The following is a 19,148-nucleotide window of genomic DNA, read 5'->3' as shown; positions in this document are numbered from 1 at the left end:
CAACAAGTTTTCCCACGGATTACCAGCGGACTTTGGTCCAATGGTCAAGAAAGCAACCACTCTGAAAGCAGCCATCTGGGCTGCTAAGAATGTGGAGACCCAGATAAGAGAGAAGGATCTGGAGAGAGATGAAGTTGGCGAGAAAAGGAAGGATGAAGGATCTTCAAGGTCCAAAAAGGAGAGAAATTTCCCAAAGTCTGGAGGAGGAGGAGGTGAAGCAAGATGGTGTGAGACGTGTAAGAAGAAGCACATCGGAAGATGCGATGAGGAAGTGACGTGGTATAAGTGTGGTACGACTAGTCACTATTCCAGAGATTGTACATTTGACAACAAGAAGTGCTACAAATGTGGAAATGATGGGCATATTTCGAAGAACTGTCCAAAAAAGAACGAAGCTGCAAGGAAAAATGTGCCGCTAAAGCCAAAAGCAAGAGCATTCCAAATGATCCTTGATGAAGTAGATGGCAATGCAAGGAACCAGGAGTGAGGATGGATATCCAAAGATCATGTTATGAAGAAGCCATGCAGATAGTATCAGGAGCTGTAGCCTATTAGAGGCATAGTATAGGTTAAACTTGAACACCTATGTAATCGTTTCAAGGAATAATATAAAACCTTCGTTTTGTTATCTGATGTGTCAAATTGTTATGTGATTTTTCTATGGTTAATTGGAAAACTACGAGATAGTACTTGGGACAAGTATGAGTAGGTGTGAAAGGTAGTAGATGCATATACTACCGGAAGCACAAGACTCACGCTTGGATCAGGGAAAGTCACAAGGTTACCAAGAAGCTAGTAATTGATTTCATTTTATTCAAGTATGTTGTTACCATCATTTCGCTAATGACTAAGAAGATGATTGTTATTCCGACCCTAGTATCATATCTAATTGAGTCCGACTACGATGAGTATGTTATGTGGTTTAGAGAACCAAGTTTGATGTAGCATCTGACTTAAGTCGAAATGTTGAAATAAAAGATAATCAAAGCGATTGGTAGAGGTATTGCGATAGTTGCTTGTAGCTAGAAACTCTACCTTTCAAGATGTGATTAGAACATGAATGAAGGTATAGTTTGATCTGGAATTTGACTCTAAAAGACATGAGTCCAAGCAATTCATCATACGATGAGAGGTCGGTAGAACATGACCCCTCGGTCTATTATGATAATCGAAGGAAGAAACTTATCTCAAGTTTGTTAAACAAAGAGTCTCCAATAAAGATTGATATTGCGACATAAAGATAATGATTGGAAATCTAACATGAGATAGAGAGCGGGTCCAAGATCGGGCACCGCCTGCGGTCAGGTAGTCATAGAGTTAGATACTCGTTAGAAGAAACATGAAAGTTACGTTTATTACTTAGGATGAAGAGATAACGTATGGAGTCATCATGTGAGCATTGTTTTGTTGATGATTCTGGGATGTAATCATTCTAGGGGGGGGGGGATAATTGTAATGCCCATATATCCAGGCTAGTCAATTTAGAGATAATAGGGGTCGAAAACGACTTTTCGACAAAAGACTATTTAGAATAAATAATCTTAACCAAGTTGTAGAATATGTCTCAAGGGTTCCATACATATAAAGAGCGCCGAAATCCGAGTTATAACGAAGGAGTTATGACCCGTCGAAGTTTAGCGACGAAACCGACATGCCACCGGGGAGACGTAAATAGTGAATTTATGATATTGCGACTTTTAGCCTTAGTGATCTATATGAAAGTCATAAAATATGTTAACCTGAGAAGCGTATGAGGAAGTTATGATTTTTCTATGAGGAAGTTAACACCCAAATCTGACTTCGTATGAGGAAGTTATGATTTTTCTATGATTTAGCTTAGCTGTGCACGTCCTGAAACTCGAATTTTAGTTCAAGCGGTTTTTTGGCTTACGCGACCTAAATCAGAGTTGAAGATATCATTAATAGGAACTCAAAGGTAAACATACAAACAGAAACAGAGTCTGTATGAAGGAGTTACGAAATTTTCGTGGTCATTTATCAATCTAATCTTATCGTACAATTAAATTTAAGATCCGTCAAGAATTAGCCGACGGATTCAAAATGAAAGTTGTAGATCCTATTTTTACCTACGCGTGAATATAAAGAATGTCAAAAATGGAGCTTGTATGTGAAAGCTACGGATTTTAGAAGTCGGAAGTGTGCTATGCAAAAATGGGTGACGTGGCATAATCTTAGCCATTGCTTTCTCCCCAAGTCTTGCCACCAGATGGTGACATGTTGCACCAAGTTCAACCATATTTCACCCTATAAATAGAACCTCTCCCCCCGTCATTTTCTTCACACCTTTCTCATTCTTTCTTCTCTTTACTCTCACTCTTTCTCTGTAGAACCTCTCTCTAGCCCCGAAACCCCCCGAAAAGCTTAGGGAACCTCCCTAGCACGAGGCAGAAGTCCTAGAGTGCTCGACGGCTCTGAGAAGAAGTGTTTTTCAGCTCGGGAATGTTGCTCCAAGCAAAGCCCAATTTTTAATATAGCTTTTATTTAATTATAGTAACATTATTAGAAACTTATAATAAGTACTTGGGCTATTATTACGGGTTATATAAGTATTGTTTAACGCTTACATAATAGTAATAATAACTAGACTATTAATTAGACTCAACTAATAATAGACTAAACACTGGTGGTAATAATACTAGGTTTCGTCAAAGGATATTATTTTTAAGAAGCGAAGCGTTGTTTGAGTTCGGAATCACCAACTTTTCAAGTGAGTGCATGGTCCCTTTCATCTTACACATAGATATGAAGTATTTAATATAAATTACGTGATGTGAGTGCATAGTTACTTTCATCTTACACATAGATATGAAGTATTTTATATAAATTACGTGCTATGTGTGCATATTATTTGAATACTTGTTGTCTATGATGTATGAATGATTTTATACATGTTTTAAAAGATTTAAACGATATATTTATTTTATATCTACAAATATGTTGTGGATGATACATCGGTAGATGAAATAGTTGGTGTGTTATGAAATAAAATGATGAGAGATAGGTGATGATAAAAAGGTGATGATAATTAGGTAAATAGATGATTATGAACAGGTGATGTAGGATGAAAGGAGATATTATAACCTTGTCCGGCAATTTGGAGATGTAGTCATCTACCAGAGTATATAGATGGCGACTACAGACTAATATACACAACCCCGTGGAAACACCAGCGGGCTCATAACATGTAGGTGATGAATTACGAGTTCAGGCGATGTTCTAACTACACATTCATGCGATGATACTTTAACCCCTTACTATGAATTACGAGTTCAGGCGATGTTGTAACTACGTATTCATACGATGATACCCTAACCCTTGTTGGGCACGTATTGAGGGAGTAATCCTTGAATCAATACTATCTATGCGATGTAGGCGATGATCCTTAGTGAGAGTCCTTAGGAACAAACATATAAGGAAATTCGATGTAAGGAGATGAGAGGTTGTAACATCCATAAATTTTACGCCAAATTTAAACTTTTTCAATCATAAATAAAATCAAACAACGTTTGTTTACAAAAATGTTTTCAAATCAATATCCATCAGAGTGTCCCAAAATCATAACATAAGGATGAGGAGCGGTATGGTCATGTCTTCACCTTGCCATGATCTCCGACAGTACCTGAAACAATAAACTGAAAACTGTAAGCCCGAGGGGTTAGTGAGCTACCTCCAAAATACCCATACCACACTGACAATACCATATCAGTAATATTCAATTAATCAATCATGCATACGGGGCCATCGTCCTGACTGGACTGCCCTACTGGGCCTACAGTCTGTCTGGATCTATCCCGAGCCTTTGGCATGACTGGTCCGCTACGTGGTCCTACAGTCTCCCCAGACAGCTCATAGGGTGTGTTGGCCTTCAACACAAAGCAGGACCGCCTCAACCCAACCAACAGGCAAATAACCATGTGCGCATAACTATCATATACTGGCATATACAACATCAAACATATCTATCTCACTGATCATCAATCATAGAATTCTCCTGTAACTAGAGTATCGACCTAGCAGGTCACTAACATATCAATCCCAACGGATCATAAGAACATAACATATTGTCTACCCTGATTCCGATCTAACAGATCATAACCACATGTAGCATACCATAACAATAAAAACTAAAGGGTCGGCCTTGGTGCCTTAGACCCTATCGATATAGTGACGATAACTCACCTCGTAGATGTCGACTCGAAAGGTAAACTCCAACTCTCAGATCACTTGACACGGGCTCCACCACCTATTATCATAGTACAACATACTCATAAGTCCTTAACCTTATAAGGTACTCCATAACCCACTAGTCAACCCCTGGTCAAAATCAAATTCCTCAGTCAAGGTCAATAGTCCATGTTGACTTTAACTCGCCGAGTACCCTCGGCTACTACCCGAGTTCCTTGAAGCACTTTCCAACTCGCCGAGTCATCGGGGTGACTCGTTGAGTTCCTTCGATTCTCGATCAAAATTTAAGGCCACTCGTCGAGTTTCCTCCTTGCAACTCGATGGATACACACGCATACATATCCTATGGAAAAATCATCCGACTTGCCGAGTTGTTCTTCAACTCGTTGAGTTTATGGCAATCTCCATTGGACTCGCCAAGTTGTTCATCCAACTCGTCGAGTTCACTACCATCTTCATGTGACTCGTCGAGTCAACCTTGCAACTCGCCGAGTCCATTCAGTCCTTTTTCCATGTAGACCTACTTTGAGCCATGCAATGGCTCCAACTCACAGATCAAAGCTTCTAGGGCATGCTTATCAAGTAAAGTTGAAAACTTTACACGCATGCATGGCTTTAAAGGCTCCAAATGCCAAATCTAAGCTCTTAATGGGGCTTCATGCTTAAGAGGGACCTCAATCATAATCAAAACTATAACTTTATGCTTCTAGAATCCGAAGAGGGTCCAGATCTGAAGTTACAACTTCAGATCTATCCCATAGCTCATCATACCAACTTGATATTCCAAGAAAATCCGTAATACTCAACCAATGGAAGAGATCTACAAGGAAGATGGCGATTTGGGTACCTCTGAAAGATGATTTCTGATATGAGTGTTGATTCCCACACTCTAATGCTCCAATCTCCTTCTCCTTCAAGTCTTCTCTTTTCAAAGATCCTCTTTTCAAGCTTCAAACACACACAAAGCACACACACACACACAAATAAGGGCTCTCAAGGACTCTTTTAGAACTGTAAAGAGGTCCAAGGGAGGATAAGGTGCCTTTAAATAGGGGTACAAACCCTAGGATTTAGGGTTTCATCTTCCAGCTCCTACTCGCCGAGTCCCAATATGGACTCGTCAAGTAGGTCACTTAACATGCGATCCCACCCCACTGCTACTCGACGAGTAGGGCAACCAACTCGTCGAGTAGGGCTTAACCCAAGAAATCTTATTTAAAACAATACCTGAGAATCGGAGCTTTATAGAGGTAAATATGATGTAGAAGATGACCCTTAGGATAAATCCTCAGGGAAGGTACTTAGGAATAAAGAAGATAATGGAGATGGGTAATTGGGTTAATTGTTTGATGATTAAACATAATAATTATATTATTGTGGGTTGCAAACCCTATGTACTCACCAGGTTTCCCAACCTGACCCACTCAGTTTACTTGTATCACAGGTGCGATGTGAAGTTACATTACACTAAGAGATTAAGGAGATATAGATCACTAGTGTAAATGAATGAAAGTTATGTTCATGCTTATGTTTCTGTATTGACGATGACATCCCAAATGTTTTAAAAGGAATAAAAATACATTTCTTCGGAAATGCTTTGATAAAGAAATTATCATGTTTTTCTGGGAACAAATTCCGCAACGTTTTTATTGAAAGAGATACTCTGATTTTTATAAAGCATAAGAAAAAAAATAAGTCTTTTCTGGTGTAACAACGTAAATTTTAAAACAAAATTTTCATTTTTGCAAACATCAAAAACCATCGTTTAATATTCCAAATTCAAACGTGAACAATGTTATCATAACAAAATACATCCCATGATCAAAAAACAGTTTCTCCGACATTGTGTACAATCACGCCGGCGCCTTCCCACGGTCCTCGCTAGTACCTGAAACACATAACAAAACAATTGTAAGCATAAAAGCTTAGTGAGTTCCCCAAAATACAACTTACGCACATACGCCTTTCCAGGCCCTGACCTTCCGGTCCATGTGTCTCAGGGGACTTCCGTCCCGACTAGGTAAACCTTCCGATCCTACCTACATCAACCTTACGGTCCACATCACAACGTCTTCCGTCCCATAACATATACGCCTTCCGGCCCATAACATCATGTGTTCCGGCCCGTATCAAGCATATCATTCATGGCACATATAAACGTTTAACTTATCACATACAATGCACATAACTCATAACATATCCGACCTTCCGGTCACACAATAAAACCCTTCCGGGTACAGTATAGTGAGAAAACTCACCTCGTGGAAAGTCTAAGATCTTGCGTACTCGCTATCTCCAAATCCCAACGATGACTCTACCTCGCCTAATCATAAAAATATCATTTTAATAATCAAAGACTTCCACAACTAAACTTTACCCCTTATCATCATTCCTCAGAGGGTAAAAGACCATTTTACCCTTCCTTGACCCAAAGTCTTCATGTTGACCAAAACCCTAAAAGTCAACAAAAGTCAACCTTGTGAGTACGCGGGGCGTACATCGCCAACCCATGGATCGAGGTCTCCACCCAATACGCTACGCGTATTGGGAGTTACGCCCAGCGTAACCATCAGACTTTAACATCCTTCATTTCTGGTCTTAATCGGTTGATCCATTACTCCAACTTCTAGATCCGACTTTGTTTATGTGTCTATACCCATAAATTCGAGACCTTTAAGCCTTGACATGGCTGTAAAGGCTCCAACACTTCTTAACATCATTCTATTCCAACTCAAGGACCTAGATCTCATGCATGGTGCAACATTCACGTCCAAGATATCATTTTTATGAGTCTACAACTCTAATAGACCAGAAATATGATGGATCTAAGCTTATGGAGACCATTTGCACAAAACGTCTCCACCTTTGGGACTAAAACCCTAAAAAATGGTACTTGAAGCATATAACATGAACCATATATCAAGATCCGAACTTTTTACCTGATAATGAAGCTTCAACCTTTGCAAAGCTCAGATCCACACTTGAACACCACATCTAGCCTTCCCAATGAGCTCTTCTTCTCCTTTGCTACCTTGGAATGGCACCACCAAGCTTAGAATACTCACAAAATGGCCTAAGAACGAATGCACACTCTCTTTAGGGTTTCTCTCTGAGGGATGGTGGCTGAGAAGTCCAACCACACATTCCTTTTATAGCCCTCCGAATGGATTAGGGTTTTTAGGTCTGGACCGGTTACGCCCAACGTAACCTTGGGTACGCCCAGCGTACCCGAGGGTGAACGCATCCAAATGAAGCGCGCGAGTACGCACAGCGTACTCCTGGTACGCCCAGCGTACTCGCCTAACATGCAAACCCTAAATGGCAACATAGCAAAGATGCAGGGCTAAATAGAAAGATACCTGGATTACAGGCTGTTACAATTCTCCCCCACTAGAACCAGAATTCATCCCCAAAGTCTCATACTGAAAACAACTCCGAATACTGATCCCACATCTCAGACTCGGACTCCCATGTCAGCTCGGACCCCTTCCGATGTTGCCACTACACTTGTACCAAAGGGACTTCCTTGTTCCTTAGAACCTTAACCTTTCGATCCCTGATCGCCACTGGTCTCTCCACATAGTTCAGGCCTACATCCACCTGAATATCATCTAATGGCACCACTGCCGACTCGCCGGCAATACATTTCCTCAATTGCGAGACATGAAAGGTGTTATGGATCTGTCCCAACTCAGCTTGTAGATCGAACCGGTATGCTACCCTGCCTACCCTAGCATTTACCCTGAAAGGTCCAATATACCGGGGTCCCAACTTGCCCCTCTTCCTGAATCGTATCACTCCTTTCCAAGGAGAGACCTTTAGGAGCACAAGGTCACCAACCTGAAACTCGAGCTCGGACCGACGCCTGTCCTTATAACTCTTCTGGCGACTCTACGCGGTCAACACTCTATGCCTGACCTGCTGAATCTGCTCGGTCGTCTGGAGTACAATCTCCGTGCTACCCATCACCCGCTGCCCCACCTCTCCCCAACAGATGGGGGTGCGACACCTCCTCCCATACAACAGCTCAAAGGGTGGCATACCAATGCTTGAATGATGGCTGTTGTTGTATGAAAACTCTGCTAAGGGTAAATAGGTGTCCCAACTCCCTCCAAAATCCAAAACACAATCTCGGAGCATATCCTCAAGCGTCTGAATCGTCCGCTCGCTCTGTCTGTCCGTCTGCGGGTGGTATGTGGTATTGAAATGCAGCCTCGTACCCAAATCCTCATGAAACTTCTTCCAAAACCTGGAAGTAAATCGTACATCCCGATCTGAAACAATCGACATCGGAACCCCATGACACGATACCACCTCCCTCACATATAATTCTGCCAACTTCTCCGCAGAAGAGATCTCAATGATGGCTAGAAAATGAGCGCTCTTCGTCAATCTATCCACAATCACCCAAATCACATCGACTCCCCTCGCAGTCCTCGGCAATTTGGTGATAAAATCCATGGTAATCTATTCCCACTTCCATTCGGGAATCTCCAGTGGCTGCAATTTACCATGTGGACGCTGGTGCTCGGCCTTAACCTAACGACATGTCAAGCACCTCTCGACGAACCATGCAACATCCCTCTTCATACAGGGCCACCAATACTCCTTCTTTAGGTCCAACTACATCTTAGTAGCCCAGGGATGAATCGAGAATTTCGATCGATGCGCTTCCTCCATCAAAATAGTACGCGTACCGCCCACAAACGGTACCCAAATCCGACCGTGAAAAGTCATGAGTCCCCATCCATCCGTAACGAATTCCGATACCTGGCCGACAACCCGCTCCCTCTTCTGGTTTTCTGGTCTCGCAGCCTCAGCCTGAGCTCCTCGGATGGTGTCCAAAATCGGAGTCATCACCGTCAACCTCATACAAATGTCTCGGATCGGGGCGCTTTCCGCCCTACGGCTCAACGCATCGGTCACTACATTCGCCTTTCCCGGGTGGTACAGGATCTCACAATCATAATCCTTCACCACATCCAACCATATCCTCTGTCGCATATTCAGATTTGGCTTATCCATCAAATACTTCAGACTCTTGTGGTCCGTGTATATGGTACACCGAACCCTATAAAGATAGTGCTGCCAGATCTTGAGGGCAAACACCACAGCCCCCAGTTCCAGGTCGTGGGTGGGATATCTCGACTCATGAGGCTTCAGCTGCCTTGAAGCATACGTTATAACGTGTCCCCACTGTATAAGCACCACCCCTAACCCCGATATCGATGCATCACAGTACACCACAAAATCCTCCATCCCTTTCGGGAGTGCAAGCACCGGGGCCTCGCACAATTTCTAACGAAGTGTCTCGAATGAGGACTGCTGCTCCGGTCCCCATGAAAATGCAACACCCTTTCGGGTCATCTTAGTAAGTGGCACGGCGATCTTGGAGAAATCCTTGATAAACCTTCGATAATATCCGGCCAATCCCAGAAAACTCCTGATCTCAGTGGGCGATCTCGGCACGTCCCATCTCAACACCGCCTCGATCTTGGCCGAATTGACCAATATCCCTTTCTGGTTAACAAGGTGCCCTAGGAACTGGACCTCTCGTAACCAGAAATCACACTTGGAGAATTTGGCATACAGCCTCTATGATCTCAATACTCCAAGAATTTCCCTCAAATGCTCCTCATGCTGCTCCCTAGACCTCGAATATATCAAAATATCATCAATGAATACGATCACCGACTGATCCAACATCGGCCTGCACACCCTATTCATAAGATCCATGAACGCAGCCGGGGCATTGGTGAGCCCAAAAGGCATCACGACAAACTCGTAATGTCCATAACGAGTTCTGAATGCAGTCTTCTGAATATCTTCATCCCGAACCCTCATCTGATGATAACCCGACCTCAAGTCTATCTTAGAGAACCAAGATGCCCCCCTGCAACTGATCGAACAAATCATCGATCCTAGGTAACGGATATCGGTTCTTAACCGTCAACTTGTTCAACTCCCGGTAATCGATACACATCCGGTGTGAACCATCCTTTTTCTTAACAAATAGAATCGGCGCTCCCCAAGGTGAGCTACTCGGTCGAATAAACCCCTTTCCCAATAGCTCCTGAAGCTGCGAGGATAACTCCTGCATTTCTGGTGGAGCGAGGCGATAAGGCACCTTGGCGATGGGCACCGCTCCCGGAACTAGATCGATACGGAGCTCCACTTGCCTTTCCGGAGGCACACCTGGTAATTCTTCGGGGAACACATCTGACAACTCGCATACTACTGGAACCTCGTCAACCGAAATTGGCCTCCCAGCAGCCACTCGAGTGTCTATCACATAGGCTATGAATCCATTGCAGCCCTGCTGCAAACTCTGTCTCGCCCTGGCAGCCGAACAAAACGCTCACCCACACCGGGTCCCCTCGCCATACACAGTAAGCACTCCCCCACTAGGGTCTCGTATGGTCACCAGCTGTCTCTCGTAGTCAATGACTGCCCCAAACTTACTCAACCAGTCCATACCCACGATGACGCAAACATCCCCCATCGCTATAGGAATCAAGTCTATAGGGAACTTGACACCAAAAATCTCGAGCACACATCCTCGAATCACGTCAGTAGCGTATACCGCTTTCTCATCCACTATAGAAACCCGCAGGGGTCGACTCATCACCTCCCGATCAATACCGATGTGTTGGCTAAAAGCCAAAGATACAAAAGACCGACTCGCACCCGAGTCAAATAATACCAAGGCAGGTACAGAATTCACAAGAAAAGTGCCTACGCATATCATAATATAAGCACAATATCTTAGCATAAAAGTAAATACACGAAAGAATACATACCAGCTACAACATCAGGCGCCACGCGGACCTCCTCCGCAGTCAATTGAAAAGCTCTCCCACGAGCCTTCGGAGCCTCGGCTTTTACCGGCCGAGTCTCGGTAACCTTACCAGTAGGCGCAGATCCCTGGTGAAGCTGAGGGCACTCGGCCTTCCGATGGCCGGTCTGGTAGCAATGAAAGAATACCATAAATCCCTTGGGGCAATCCCTAGCAATGTGCCCCTCCTTGCCACAGTTGTAGCAAGCACCTGATCGACATGCCCCCTCATGACCCTTGCCGCACTTTCCGCAAGTGCGGCCCTTCTGACCTCTCGTCCTCGAATCGGCGGACTTAGTCCGCTTGGCTGCCGGCTGGGACTAAGTCGGCTGCCGATCCACCTGCTGAGACTCGGCTTCCTCCCTGGCCTGAGTCTCCAACTCGATCTCTCTCTTCCTGGCATTTGCCTGGAGCTTAGCGAAGGTCTGGTATGATGAGTTCGATACGAACTCCCGAATATCCCTCCTCAGTACACCCAAATATCGGCTCATCCGAGCTTGCTCGGTGGACACCTGCTTAGGGCAAAACATCACCCTCTCATGAAAATTCCGAGTGATCACCGTAACCGAATCATTACCCTGCTTGAGGGTCAAGAACTCCTGAACCAACCGTTCCCTCTCCACCGGGGGAACATACTCGTCTCTGAACATAGAGATAAACCTCTCCTAAGTCACGGCTGAAACCTCCGCAAGAGTGAAGTTCGTCGTCACGAACTTCCACCAATCCGTTGCTCCCAGGCGGAGCTGGTTCAAAGCGAACCGTACCCTGAGATGCTCCGGACATGAACAAGTGTAGAAGCATCCCTCAATATCAGCAATCTATCTCATCGCAGCGATCGGATCCTGCGTCCCGTCAAACTCGGGTGGCTTCGTGTTATTGAACTCTCGGAACAGCAACGAGTCACCTCCCTATGGTCTGGCTGCAGCCACAGCTGCGGCCTTAGTCACCACGGCGTACCGCTCATCAAAAGTCTCCATCAGAGTGGTCTTAATAGACCCAAACATCTCCGGAATCTCGGCCCGGATCGCTGCAGCCACCTCCTCGTGAATCATCTGACGAAGCTCCTCGTCACTCACACCGCTCGTACCAGGTCTGTGGCGTGTTCCAACGATAATGCCTCTGAAATACAACATAAAAAATATCAGAGACTCCATCGAGCATAATCGCACTCGATAACGCAACCCTACTCGGTCTCTGATACCTAAGGATTCTTACTTGGGTTTCCCATTGACCCGGTGTTTTCAGTAGTACGGGCCCAATACTACCAACTGCACCGCATCAACATTCAACCTAATTCCTCCTCCCCGAACCCCGGATCACGAGTACTCTATTCTTGCTATGCACTGGCTACCCACTCGCTCTCAAAGCCTCTCATAGCAGCAGTTCCCCCTAGACTAAGGCATCGCAAATCAGGCCACTCTAGTCCTAATAAGAATACCTAGTCTACTAGCATGTGTAACATATCATAACATATCTCATAACACATATTGTAAGAGTATTTTGGGGATTTTACCATTCGGGCGCTGGCTGACCGCACATACTGCTTCTCCTTGGTTATTTCGAAATCTCTTATCAAACTTTTATTGCTTTTATTAATTAAAATTTTTCCTCAAATCCCCGGTTTGAGTTCAGTTACGCCCGAAGGTGTATCTGAATCCCTCAAACCAAGGCTTTGATACCAACTTGTAACAACGTAAATTTTAAAACTAATTTTTCATTTTTGCAAACATCAAAAACCATCATTTAATATTACAAATTCAAACGTGAACAATGTTATCATAACAAAATACATCCCATGATCATAAAAATAGTTTCTCCGACAGTGTGTACAATCATGCCGGTGCCTTCCCATGGTCCTCGCTAGTACCTGAAACACATAACACAACAACTGTAAGCATAAATGCTTAGTAAATTCCCCAAAATACAACTTACACACATACGCCTTTCCAGGCCCTAACCTTCCGGTCCATGTGTCCTAGGGGACTTCCATCCCGACTAGGTAAACCTTCTGGTCCTACCTACATCAACCTTATGGTCCACATCACAACGCCTTCCGGCCCATAACATCATGCCTTCCGACCCGTATCAAGCATATCATTCATGGCACATATAAACGTTTAACTTATCACATACAATGCATATAACTCATAACATATCCGACTTTTCGGTCACACAATAAAACCCTTCCGGGTACAGTATAGTGAGAAAACTCACCTCGTGGAAAGTCTAAGATCTCGCGTACTCGCTATCTCCAAATCCCAACGATGACTCTACCTCGCCTAATCATAAAAATATCATTTTAATAATCAAAGACTTCTAAAACTAAACTTTACCCCTTATCATCATTCCTCAAAGGGTAAAAGACCATTTTACCCTTCCTTGACCCAAAGTCTTCATGTTGACCAAAACCCTAAGAGTCAACAAAGTCAACCTTGTGAGTACGCGGGGCATACTGCTTGATGTACGCGGGGCGTACATCGCCAATCCATGGATTGGGGTCTCCACCCAGTACGTTGCGCGTACTGGGAGTTACGCCCAGCGTAACCATCAGACTTTAACATCCTTCATTTCTGGTCTTAATCGGTTAATCCATTACTCCAACTTCTAGATCCGACTTTGTTTATGTGTCTATACCCATAAAGTCGAGACCTTTAAGCCTTAACATGGCTGTAAAGGCTCCAACACTTCTTAACATCATTCTATTCCAACTCAAGGACCTAGATCTCATGCATGGTGCAACATTCACGTCCAAGATATCACTTTTATGAGTCTACAACTCTAATAGACTAGAAATATGATGGATCTAAGCTTATGGAGACCATTTGCACAAAAAGTCTCCACCTTTGGGACTAAAATCCTAGAAAATGGTACTTGAAGCACATAACATGAACCATATGTCAAGATCCGAACTTTTTACCTGATAATGAAGCTTCAACCTTTGCAAAGCTCAGATCCACACTTGAACACCACTTCTAGCCTTCCCAATGAGCTCTTCTTCTCCTTTGCTACCTTGGAATGGTACCACCAAGCTTAGAATACTCACAAAATGGCCTAAGAACGAATGCACACTCTCTTTAGGGTTTCTCTCTGAGGGATGGTGGCTGAGAAGTCCAACCACACATTCCTTTTATAGCCCTCCGAATGGATTAGGGTTTTTAGGTCTGGACCAGTTATGCCCAGCGTACCCGAGGGTGAACTCGTCCAAATGAAGCGCACGAGTACGCGCAGCGTACTCCTGGTACACCCAACGTACTTGCCTAACATGCAAATCCGAAATGGCAACATAGCAAAGATGTTGGGCTAAATAGAAAGATACCTGGATTTCAGGCTGTTACATCTGGCCATGAAAATGGGAATGTCACAATTAAGTACTCACGACCAGAATGTAGATCCATGTACTTTAAGGCTTCCTATTCCATACAGTCACAAATTTATGTTCTTACATGCATGGTTGGTGTCAAAACATGATTTTGGTCCTTAACCCAACTTTGTGACCTTCAAACACATACATGCTTGTGGCTTAACCATCAAGGTCCAATTTTTATTACTCTAAGTGCTTCTAAGAGCCCAAAAGGACAACTCTTAAGTTCTAAAACTATCAAGATTCAAGCAACCTGAACAATGGAGTCCAAAAGTGACATAAAGCACCCCAAAATCAAATCTGAACATACAATGATCAAATTTGAAGCTTGATACCTCAAATGAGTCAGGAATGGTGCTAATCTCCTGGATCTACAAGCTCCCTTTGAATCCTTGCTCCTTCTTCAAACTTCTTTCTCTTTTAAACACTAAAATGCTCTCAGATGGATTCCAACTCAGAAGGACACATAAATATGAGTTAGGTTTTTTGCGGTGGCTATCTAAGGGTGAGAGGGAGGCTAAACCAAAGGCATAAGGTTCTTTATATAGGCATCTAAACCTAAATTTTAAGGTTTTAGAATTTGCATTCGTACGCTATGCATACTCTTGGTATGATGGGCGTACGTGCATGGCTTCCGCATTCTAGTCTCTTTAGTATGCTGAGCGTACATGGCAAGGTACGCTCTGTGTATGGTGATTCCTCAGCCCACTTACAAGGGCTCAAAGGTCTAACCCCAAACCTCTTTAAACTATTAACCTCATATAAATAGATAAAATAGTACCTTAGAAATTTTGGACGTTACAACAAAGTCTAACTTTCCAATTGTTCAAATAAACAATCCAATGTTTACAAGGTTTGTTCCTAACTCAATGAATAATAAACTAGTTTTATCAAGCACACAAAACCTTCATTAATCTCATTGTAAGTACATTAACTAACCATAGAATCCTCAATTCCATTCCATGTTTCCCAAATTTCCCTTTAAGCTATAACAATCAATAGAACAATTTATAACTCAATAGATCTTTCATGTCTATGTTCCCATTCCATTTCTAAAGTGTCAAATCATATCCATGAATGTCATTCAACTCTTAGATGTCAATGAACATGTAGTTATCCCTATATCTCCCAAAATTCCCTTATGACCCATTATTCCATAAATTCAATTATAGATCGCTCAAGCCTTCATGTTATTGCATTCAAATCATATTATTAGTATCAACTAATGTTTATCGGTATCATATGCTCATCAAATGCTAAAATGCAAAGGATTCCATTGTTTTCATTCTAGTTCACCCAAAAATCATACAAAACCATGCTTATACTTGATTCTACCATCATGGATGAATTTGAACATTCTAATTGGATTTGTTGCTATCAAATATCATCTACAACGTAGAATTCAATCTCATTCGATCATTAATGGTAATGTCCCTAATTTGGATTTTCTAGGGCATGAGGGTTTTCACCAAAATCCTCAAATCTATCAAATGAGATGATTGAATTGCAGTTGGGATCATCAAAACTACAGAAGGGAGGTTAGAAAACCAAAATATAATCATTTGAAGAAGCTAATTTTGACATTGGGTCAAACCCACTTTACAAATTCAAATTTTTATAGCAAATGGAAGAAATTATACCTTGAAGCCCTTGATTTCCTTCACAAGTTGCACCAAATGAACCAAAGAGCATTAGATTGGATCCTAGTTCTTGCTAAAAAAGAAATCACCATTCTACAACCCTTCCCCTCTCTCAATCGATCTCTTTTGGATGGAAGAAAAGAGGGTGCATTCTTATTTTTAGAATTTTCATATTTGGTCCTTCTAGCTTACATTTTTTTTTTGTCAATTTTACCATTTCTTCATTTATTTTCACATTTGTCTAAAAGTATGGCATAAAAAGTCCTCCTTCATCCATTATATGAATTTTGTGGTCCTTTCCACTAAATAAGTCAACCCTTTGGTCATCCATTATGCACTCCTTTTTTATTCCTTCCTTCTATTTATTTTCCCTTTGAATTCGAGGGTTAGGGCACATATTGCTTTACGTGTGGTTTCGGTGTAGAATGATCTACCCCACTATTTTTGTTAAACGTTGTTTCCCTTAGGAATTGGAACATATTATGCAGTAGCAATAGCTTTGTCTATAGCTCGAATGTTTTTCCTCTTCTGCTCATTATAAGCCCAATATTATAGTCCATCCTTGAAATAGAAAAGTTTGACTTTCTCCTACATGTCGGGTAATTGTAGCATCAAGTTCGTCAACTCAACTATGTAATCTCGGATGGATCCAATATGTTTTAGCCCATGAAGTTTCTTTACCACTATATATTATGTGTTATGTGGGTAGAATGTTCTCTTAAGTTGCCTCTTGAATTCTTCCCATGTATCTATGTTTTCTAATACTTTTCAATATCTATGTTCTTCTTTCTCCACCATAGGGCTGCACTTTTGCATAAGTGAAGGATTGTCGTATTGACCTTTGTCTTGTCATCCTTGACTAGAATTGAAGTAGCATTCCATTGACCAAAAGAATTCATCAACTTCTTTAGGTTCACATTTTCCTCCATACTTTAATGGTTTGGGTGCTTCCATGTGCGGCAACGTTTTTGCAACAGCTCCTCCCACGATTGTTACATTGCACAAGTTTATTTTGGCTTGTAATGCAACTACCTTCTCACTAAACTCTACTACAAACTGATAAAAGATATCCTTCCACTCAAGGATCTCATCGACGTTAACCTCCACCCTTGTCAACTTGTTCTCAAAGTGTTAGGGGGCAAAGTCACTCTTGGATGTCATGTGTGTTTACTCCATTATATGTGTGTAATGTGTCGTCTTTCCTTTATAAGGAAGTGAGTGTCACTCATTCTATGTAAGTAAGAACTTTATGAGATTTTGTTTAGAGAGAGAAATATTGCAAACCCACTTGTACTCTTTGTGGACTAATGAGAGCTAAACCAAGATATATTTACTCTTGTGTTCTTCGTATTCATGATTCTTGTATGATTCACTAAATCATTTCATATTCCACATTCATCATTATAGATTAGCACCACTACAATTGGTATTAGAGTAGGTGTTCTTGAATCTCTCAAGAATTGATCCATGATGACATTTTTGATTTGGTGATTCTTCAATGCTATTTTTTCTTCATGTTTTGGAGTGTTTTTGGATTCTAGAAGTTGAATTATTCCTTGATTTCATTCATAATTCAATTTTCTTTACTAGAATTCAAGTGATTTTTGCTTTCTCTATCTAGAAACCCATTCAAAATCACTTTCTCTCTAGAAGAATTCAAGCTCTTGTGATTCTTCATTGATTTGAAATGGACGAATCAATTTGTGAGATGTGGTTTGTATTGGAAGAAAAAAGACATCCATGTTCATATAATTTTAAAGAACTTCTCTATTCTTTGGTAGTTAGATCAATCAAATGTTATTCAATCATTTGTTGTGGTGAAAAAGATGGAATTGGATATGAAATTGGTCATGAAAAGAATAAATTTTTGCTTCATCGTTTGGTTGCAAATTATCATAAGAGAAGAAGTAAGAAGAAAGAAGATGAAATCATTCAAGGAATTCGTATTGATGATCCCAAATATGGTTTCAATGTGCTTGAATTTTACCTAGATGTTCATGAAGATCATAAGGAGGTTCTTGAAGAAGTACATCTTCAAGATAAGAAGATTCAAGTTGATTTTCATGAAGATAAAAAAGTTTTTTCTCGATTGGAGTTCAAACCGATTATATTTTGTGTTCTTGTGAATTTTTTTGAAGGAATGATTCCTTACCGAAAGCCATCAATCCAATAAATTGACAAATATCAAACTCCAAAAGATTTTATTCAAACTTGAAAAGTTTAAGTTGTCAAGAATGAATTAGTTCTTGAAATCAAATCTTCAAGATGCAAAAAGATGAGAATGAAAAAGAAAAAGATCAAAAGTAAGAACAAATGGCTTTATTCACAAAAATCTTCAAATGTTGTTGTGAAGCTGAAATCTATTAAGCAAATTTGGGTTCCAAAGCAACAATAATCAAGTGTTGCAATGCATTTGAGTTTAAAACCCAAAAGTCTTGATGGTTCTTATGAAGATGGTGTTAGATTGTTGAAGAATACAAAGAACGAGTTATACAACATGCATAGGGCTTGGTACAATGTGAAGATTGGCTATTTTCTTGTTCCAACAAAAGAACCAAGATCTTCAATGGTTGATTCGAGTGTTGCAAACAGAAAAACTATCATCAAGAAGGTATCTCAAATCTTCAAATGGATTCCAAAACTTTCTTGATTTTTGATGATCCGATGAAGAACGATCAAGGTTTTATCGAAATTTAATTTTAATTTCGATTCATGTGTTTTGTTTTTCATTGTTGATCATTTTGTCTCGGTTAGATCGAATTCGTTTCAAGCTCAATTGTAGATCCAATATGTTTTCTTCTATTGATCAAGCCCAAACCAAATTCAAATTCATTTAATTAAATATTTTTTTCTTGAAAACAATTTTTAAGCACTATTACCAATTCTTTATTGTTCATATGTTCATATCATTCTTTTAACTCAACTTTTTGAACTGATATTGTTCATCAATCCAAATTTGAAGCCCAATACAATTGTCTTTTAGTGTTCATCAATTCGAGTCCTATCTAATATCTTTTATCAGCTTCTGTTCATCACTTTTTGATTCTGCATATTTGTTCATTCATAGTGTATATGATTCATATCAATTTTCATCGATTCAAACAAG

Source organism: Lactuca saligna, chromosome 4, assembly GCF_052625555.1.
Source record: "Lactuca saligna cultivar CGN05327 chromosome 4, ASM5262555v1, whole genome shotgun sequence".
In the NCBI taxonomy this organism is placed as follows: domain Eukaryota; kingdom Viridiplantae; phylum Streptophyta; class Magnoliopsida; order Asterales; family Asteraceae; genus Lactuca; species Lactuca saligna.
This window is presented reverse-complemented; position numbering follows the sequence as displayed.